Here is an 8825-nt window from a genome sequence, read left to right as displayed (position 1 = left end):
AAGAATCCTGAAAGATATTTTATTGTGGAAGGGGAAATGAGGGAAGAAAAAAGGGAAGCATATAAATCTTACTCTCATCAGAATTGGTTCAAACAGAGAATAATTCCATAACATTCATATACTATAATTTACCCAACCATTCTCCAACTGATGGGCATCCATTCAATTTCCAGTTTCTAGCCACTACAAAAAGGGCTGCCACAAACATTTTGGCACATACAGGTACCTTTCCCTTTAGTATTTCTTTGGGATACAAGCCCAGTAGTAGCACTGTTGGATCAAAGGGTATGCACAGTTTGATAACTTTTGGGGCATAATTCCAGATTGCTCTCCAGAATGGTTGGATTCTTTCACAACTCCACCAATGCACTTTATACTTCAAATTTGTCTTCTTGATGTTCCTCATGCATGATAGCCCATCTATTGTCTCTCTTTTCTTGATGCCTAGAAGGGTTAGATTCCTTCAAAGCTCAGCTTAAATTCTACCTCCTATGGGACATCTTTTCTTATTCCCCAGTTGCTAGTGCCTAGCCCCTCCTCAAACTTCACCAATCTTGCACAATGTCCTGTATTTAGTTTGCATATACTCTGTGTCTGTGTCTACTTATGTAATAGAACTTTGGGGCATTGCCTAGATTGGGGCATAGTCCTAGATTGCCTAACATGAAGGCACCCCACTTCTATACCTTGCCCTGTCATAGGGATGAGAGTAGCCTCTTTCATTTAACTGTGAACAGACTTCTTTAGAGCAATGAACACAACCTTGATATTATCTGCTGTACCCAGAGGGTGAAAATCACACACAACTCATCCATAGAGAGGGTATCATGAACTGAACAATAAGAAGGAATGCCTTTCCTCCCTATACCTACCTTTTAGCCCAATAGTTGTGAGAAACGGGCCTACTAGTGTTCTAGACAAACTACCCCATATTTTTGTTTGTTTGTTTGTTTGTTTGAGGCAATTGGGGCTAAGTGACTTGTTCAGGGTCACACAGGTAGGAAGTGTTAAGTGTCTGAGGTCACATTTGAACTCAGGTCCTCCTGACTTGAGGGCTGGTGCTCTATCCCCTGCACCACTTAGCTGCCCCAAACTACCCCATATTCAAGCAAGATATTGTTTGGATTTTTATCAGCTTAAGACCATAGCTTGTGAATCCCTACCAATCTGTTTACTTTTTATTAATTAGCCAGAAGACAAATAAATTTAAGGGAAGAACATTTAGTGAAATTGCATAGTAAGAAAAGTTGTAATAAAATATTGCCTATTAACCTGGGGTGTATTCTATCACAATTACATAGTCTGTCACTGGAAAGAGCTAGTAAACATATAAGAAGGTGCACATGCCTGATGGGACAATTCATACCTTGGGCACTTCAGGACTAAATATATTTTTGGTAATGTCATTTTCCTACTCTTATTGGTCCTGCTTTTACTAGGCTCAAAGTGGCTTGTAGTCTCTGCTAAGCATGTGGAAATTTTGTGTATTCTTTTTGCTGAGCATTAATTCCTGGTAGTTTTCTATAATTGCTATTGATTACTGCCAGGAAACTCTCCACTGGGCACATGATTGGAGATTCTCTCTGTTTCTAGCTTCTGATTTCAACTAAGTCCTCAGCTGATGTATCATTTCCTCATGAGAAGAATCTATCAGTTTTTAGCTTAAAACTCAGAGAGTTATTTCCATTTCTTTTAAAAATATAGCTTCATGTATCTAAAATCAAAATGGAAACAAATCTCTATTTGCTTTCCCTAAATGGGAAATGTCTTTGCCCCCAATCACAATTTGATTTGGGATTAGAAAGTTCTTTTAACTCTTGCTTGACTTCTGATTGGCAAAGTGCTTCCTTTCATAATCATTTGTGAGAAAGGGGTAGAGTGGTAAGGTGGAGATTGTGTTTTCAACTACTAAGAATTATCCTAGTCTAATACTTTGTTTTCCCCCAACCCTTGAGGTTCTTTTTGCTCTTCAATTCAACTAAACAAGAAGAAAAAAGGGAAAAGAACTCTTGGAAAAAAGAATCTTTCACCCAGTCCTTTGGCTTTTATCCTTTTATCCTTGGCTAGCGAGAAGCATTACATAGGCCTTCACTTGAAAGGTAGAATATAGGGAAGGAAAAGTATGAAAAAACCCTGAAAAGAAGTACTACAGTTAAACTATGTTTGGTTGGACAGTTTAGATTTGATCATAGAAACAATAAAGTCATTGAAAGAGAATAATATGGTCAAAGGTGTTTCAGGGAGATTCTTTTCTTTTGGTAGCTATGTGGAAGACAGTTTAGAGCAGGGGAAGACTGGAAGCACAGAAAAAAATGATGAGCTCATAAACTAGGATGGTGAGTGAAAAGAAGATGTCTATGAGAGGCATTGGAATAGAATCTGCTAGACTTGGCATACAGCATCTGATTAGATAATGGAAGTTAACAGAAGGAAAAGAATCAAGGTTGTCTTTGATCTTTCTCTCATAGACTTTGGAAGCTTGTCTTGTCAATCATCCACTCTTTTCCCCTAACTTTTATTATCTCCTTATTCATTGGTTCCTTCTATACTACCTAAAAGCATGGCTAGATCTCAAACAAAACAATCAATCAACCAAACAAAAAATTTCAATTTTTATTCCCTCGTTATTGTTATAGTCTAGTTACAAAGTTAACAAAGCTAAAGTTCTAGAAAAAAATATAGTCATTGCTTCCTCTTTCTCACTTTCCATTAACTTTTCAACCACTTTCAGTCTGACATCTGACCACATCTAACCATCTCTCAGAACTGCATTGATATCAGCAATGGTGTCTTAATTACAACATCTAATGGTCTTTTTCTTACAGTCCTTTTCCTTCTTGATTTTCTTGGAGCATTTGGCACTTTGGGTTATCTTTCTCTTTCTGAATGATCTTTCCTCCTTGGATTTTCATGATCTTTTACTTTTCTCATTTTCCCCTTGCTATTTGGCTATTACTTCTCAGTCTGCATTGCAAGATTACCATTCATGCTCTATTTCTGGGCTGGTCTTTCTTCTCTTTTCTGTCCATTCTATGTTTCTTTCTGTCTTTGTCTGTCTGTCTGTCTGCGGTTGAACTATCATCATTTTACATGTAACTCCCGGATCTATACAAACAACCCTCATCTTTCTCTTGCGCTCAGTAGTACATCTCCAACTATCTATTAGATATCTCTACATTGATGTTCTCAAGGAATGTCCAACTCAACACATATAAAACAGAACTCATTTGCCTTCCCCTTAAACTTATTCCTCTTCTAATTTTTGTTAGGGGTACCACCATCTTTTCATCCTCTTAGATTCGTTACCTATCTAGTAGTCATGTTCATCTTTTCACTTTCCCTTATGCATTCACATCCACAACCACCCTACTCCAATACACATAGACACACACACACACACACACACACACACACACACACACACACACACACGGAAGTATTTTCTTACATGGTTATATAAAATATACTGTTAAAGACTTCGAGCTGTATCTATCATTTCCTACTTATCTTTCCAGGATGATTAAATATTACACACCTTGCCGTACCATTCCCCATGCCTTGACACCTTCCAGCCAGATTGGTCTATTTGATGTTCTTTGTGTTTGATGTTCTATTTTGCATCACCTGGCATGTCTTCCTTTCCTCTGCCTCTTATAACTACTAGTTCCCTCTAAGGATCAGCTTGTTAATGCTACCTTTCCAAATTACTGTCTTTATTTTATATTTATTTATATGCATGGTATCTATCAGGATATAAGCTCCTTAGTAACAGAGAATATTTTGATTTTATCTTTGTATCACCAGTCTGTATCACAGTGCCTTGTACATGATGGATGTTCAATAGATACTTGTTGAATTGAATTGAAGGGATCTAGACCTCTGATTTCATTGGTATAGAGAACAAATAGGTAAAGAAACACTCCACCAATTCAGGTAACTGTTATATAATACTTATATGTTATTCCCATAAGTATGTTCATGCTGTTCACCTACTCAATAAACTCCAGTAGCTTTCATTTCTCTGTAAGATTAAATAGAAACTCTTAGACATTTAAAATCCTTCCAAAAACGGCCCCACCTAAAGATTTAGGAAAATCTTGTTGGTAAGAGGATGGATTAAAATGGATAGAAACTTGAGGCAGATAAGTCTTTGTGAAAGGTGATAGGAGTCTGAACTATGAAGGGTGACTGTGTGAGTGGAAAAAAGCCACTAGCTGATTTCATTTCAGTTCATTGAGACTTAGCCGATACTCTTACTTCTGAAGCTTTTTCTTTTATAATTTAATATTTTACTTTTCCCAATTTGATGTCAAAACAATTTTTTCATTGTTTTTTTTTTTTTTTTTGATTTCCAAGTTCTCTCACTTCCCTCTGCCTCTCCTCCCAAAGGCAAGCACTTTGATTTAGGTTATACATGTATAGTCACACAAAACATATTTCCATATTACTCATGTTATGAAAGAAAGAAAACAGTCAAAAAAAACAAGGAAGTTTTTTTTGTTTTGTTTTGTTTTTTAAGTATGCTTCAATTTCTCTTCATACTTCATCAGTTCTTCCTCTGGAAGTAGATAGCATTTTTCATTATAAGTCCTTCAGAATTGTCTTGAATCATTGAATTTATGAGAATAGCTATTATTCACATTTGACCCTCATACAATATTGCTATCATTGTGTATAGTGTTCCGATTCCACTCACTATTTTTGCTTCAGTTCCAGTTTTTCCAGGTTTTTCTGAAAGATTCTGTTCATCATTTCTTATTAATTTAACAATATTTTATCACAATCACATACTACAACTTGTTCAATCATTCCCTACTTTATGGACATCCCATTAACTTCCAGTTCTTTGCCACCAGAAAAAGAGCTGCTGGAAATGTGTTAGTTTAGGTGCTTTTTTTTTTTTTTTTTTAATTTGTCAGCAGGTGTTGCTAGATCAAAGGAGACAGACAGATCCTAATTACTCCTTTCTTTTCTTTTCTTTTAGGTCCTTTCTTCTCCCCTCCCTTCCTCTTTCCCTCCTTCCCTTCTTCCTTTCTTCTTTCCCTCCTTCCCTCCTTTCTTTCTTCTTTTCTTCCTTCCTTCCTTCTTTCTTTCTTTCCTCCTTTCCATTCTCCTTTCCTCTTCCCTCTCCCTTCTTTCCTACCTTCTTCCCTTTCTTTAATTTGCTTGTTTTAATTTGAATTAATTTGCTAATTTGAATTAATTTGCTTTTTTTTTTTCATTTTTATTTCTTGAAGTTACTTCTTGACTTTTAACTTGATGCTAAAATTGGGCTCTCCAATTGAGTGCTGTCTCAAGCTTTTGTGTAGCTGTTTTCAGAACTAGTTCTGAGGCTCTGTAAGTTTTTAGTTCTTCCAAGATGGTATGATATAAAAAGGGGTATATTTACTACTCTCCCAGCCTGTGCTCTGATCTGTGAGCAACCACACACATTCTTTTTTACCCTGTAAATTGTGACCAGGTTCCCTGATCTGCTGCAGTCACAAGCTCTGGTGTGCTGGTATTCTTCCTTAACTTGGAAATGAGAACCAGGATTGTGACTGAAGTTTGTAAATAGGGAAGGCAACAGAATCTTGAACCTAGTGCCAGCAAAGCAACTCCATAATCTCTTTTAGACCAGTTGTCTGACCCCCTAATTGTCTGTGAGTGGAGAGCTTTGGAAGCTACTACTGCTAATTTGATTTCCTCCAAGGCCTGCTGCTGGCTTACCAAATTATAGTCTGCTTTTGGTTTGCAGGACTTTGCCTGTGTTGGACTGACTAGTTCACTCTCACCTTTTGTTATAGATCTTTCTTGCTGACCTTCTGGCTTTGGCTGCAGAATTATTTCACACCATCTTTTTGTGGGATCTATTGCTCCAGAATTCATACTGAGGCATTATTTTAAAGGTGTTTGGAAAGAAATTTGTTCCTATCTTTTTCCCACCTTCTTGGCTCTATCTTTTTGAGTTTATTATATATATATATATATATATATATATATATATATATATATATATATATATATATATATATATATATATATATATATCTGTGTGTGTGTGTGTGTGCATATTCATTACCTGGAATTCTTAGCTATTCTCTTTCCATTTGGAGAATAAAATTGCTGCTGACTACATATTCATCTATAATTGTTGGATTATTTTGTGTGTGTGTGCTGAGGCAATTGGAGTCTAATTGTGTTTCTTAATCTTATTGCTCTTCATGACAACATTTAATGCCAAGAACATTCATATTATGGAGTTATGGGATGGTGAATTCATGACCACTTACAGGGCCTAATAGCCATGGAAACAGAAAAAAAATCTTTCTCAGTCACAGTCAGTTTTCTGAATAATAATAATAAGACTATGGATTAGGTCCATCTTCATATCCCTTAGCAATGTTATTTTCTTTGTTTCTTTGTTTTTGGTTTTTGTTTTTTTTTTTTTTAACTAAAGCTGTATTCCCCTTCTTCTTTGTAATAATCTCTTACCCCATAGCCATTCATAGTCCTTTTGGTTTAGGTTTGGAAACTATTTCCATTTGTAGATTATTAATTATTGTTGTATTCCCCCTCAAATAAAGACTATGAGGTATTTAATTCTGTATATTGGTTAAAGGCAATGGATTTACCAGAAACTGTGCATTAGTCTTTTCAAACTTGGGTTCAAATGTTTACAAGTGATATAATTTCCTCACTTTTGACATTCCTCAAAGTCACTATATTATAGCCAGGATATTTGTCTGATTTCCAGTGGTAGACTTAACACAAATGAGCTATATTCTAAACAGTGAGCAACGTTTGCAATTTGATGTCCTTTAAAGCTAAAAGCTTGGACTCTTGATATAAATAGCATACAAAATTGGACAACAGCATTACCATCGGCAGTGAGATCACTTCCAGTAAAATGCTGAACTATGGTAATGGGAATAACATCTGACTTTTCAACAGTTGCATTTGATTTAAACTTGGATGCCTTAGACTAAAATATAGACAGTATTTATTAATGAGTGAGGTTTCCATGCAGTTGACTCATTTTAACATGAAAAGTGAGGCCCTCCACATTCTAGTCATTAAAACCATCATGTTTGGGAGGATGTATACCTAATTCAATTCAGTAATTCCTTACTCCCTGCTCCACCCAGTCCCTCCCAATTCTGCCCCATACCACAGAGAAGGGTCATGTAGAAGGGAATTTGCCCTGGTTGTTTCTGTGAAACAACTATTGATGGAGAATAGTTTCCACTAAGAGATACTGCATAGAAATCTTTGAAATGAGAACAACCTGAATCCTTTTATTTTCAGACTATTTGAATATCATTTATTTTCAGAGAGGAGAAGGGAGAAAGGAAGCTAAAAAATTGATTTTACAAAAACTACTAGGTTTGGGATTTAGTAAAAATCTTGTAGCCTCTCACACAAATTAGCTTTATCCAAGAACCCTATTCAGACAACAGAATAGTCAATCATTATAGGAGGAACTTTCCTAATAAGTAACTGAACCCATATGTGTTCTTTTGACCACATCTACTTAAGAACATATAGTGATGAAGAACTCATAATTCATGAGTCAGCATATTTCACTTTGGCACAATTACAATTATCAGGAAATATTCCTTAAATCAAAAGCTAAATTTGACTTTTCTTCATTCAAGGATAGCAGTTAGTCTATCATTATAGATTTAAGAATGGAAATATTCCCAGAAATCATTTACTTCCTTTTGTATATAATAACATTGCATATGAAATCATGTCTTTCTATTATATACAACTTGTTTTTTTTTAAAGTACATATTCACTTTAACATAATAAAATCAGCATTGTTCTGTTTTTCCCTTCTGGATTTTGTCCTTTCCTCTGTGTATTTTTAATGTTTCATTGATATGCTTATCTGTAGAGAGCTGTCGTCTCCAGAAGCTGTTGGATCGCTCTCTGGGAAGAGATCTGCTGTGTCTACTCAAATCTCTCAGACAGATTCTTCTTCCTGTAACGAACCGTTGTCTCCAGGCAGTTGCTGTTAACTCTTGTCCAAAGAAGTGACTTCCCTTCCTGCAGAGAGCCCCGTCAAGCCTGATGCAATTCAGAGTCTTCTTCTTTCTCTGAGAGTCCTCTCTTTTATTCTCCCAGAGAATGGGCGTGGGATAATGCAAGGGCTTCTGGGAAGAACCACCCCAGCCAATGAGCTTGCCCCCTCTATCAAGTCAACCTGAGTTCTCACCTTGTAATTGTCCAGAAAACCTGAATTCTCACCTTGTCACTATCCAGACAACCTCAGTTCTCACTTAGTAATCCTAACATCTCCCCCTTTCTTTTGATTTAGAACATAGGACAGTCATGACCTTGAAACATAAATCCATCAATATGGGAAGTATTACAGATAATTACATAAATGACCTTGAAACATAAATCCATCAATATGGGAAGTATTACAGATAATTACATAAATTACATAAGCATATAGTAACATAGTAACATAACGCATGCTAGAAGTATATAACATAATCATAAATTGAAAATTTATAAATGTCCATAAGTCCATTGTCCATTAGTCTCATCTTGTGTGAGGAAGTCCAATGATTCCTGCTGGTTTTTAAAGTTCTTTAACAGTCTTCTTATTATCCATGCTCTTTCAGTGTCAGATGTTTCTTAGATCTTCTCCTTTATTTTGAGGTCTTTCTCTTTTTCTGTCTCTCTCTGGTGGACAAGGCGAATATGACTCGTTGGCACCCATCTGATTCCTTCTCCTGCTGAAGAAATACAAGCAAACCCTCTCTCCCAGGCAGTTAACCTATCTAATTTCCTTCTATTTACCACTTTCTAAATCTCTTCTCATCATCTGACAA

This window comes from Sminthopsis crassicaudata, chromosome 2 (genome assembly GCF_048593235.1).
Source record: "Sminthopsis crassicaudata isolate SCR6 chromosome 2, ASM4859323v1, whole genome shotgun sequence".
NCBI lineage: Eukaryota > Metazoa > Chordata > Mammalia > Dasyuromorphia > Dasyuridae > Sminthopsis > Sminthopsis crassicaudata.
The sequence above is the reverse complement of the archived record's forward strand: the minus strand, read 5'-3'. Positions refer to the sequence as shown.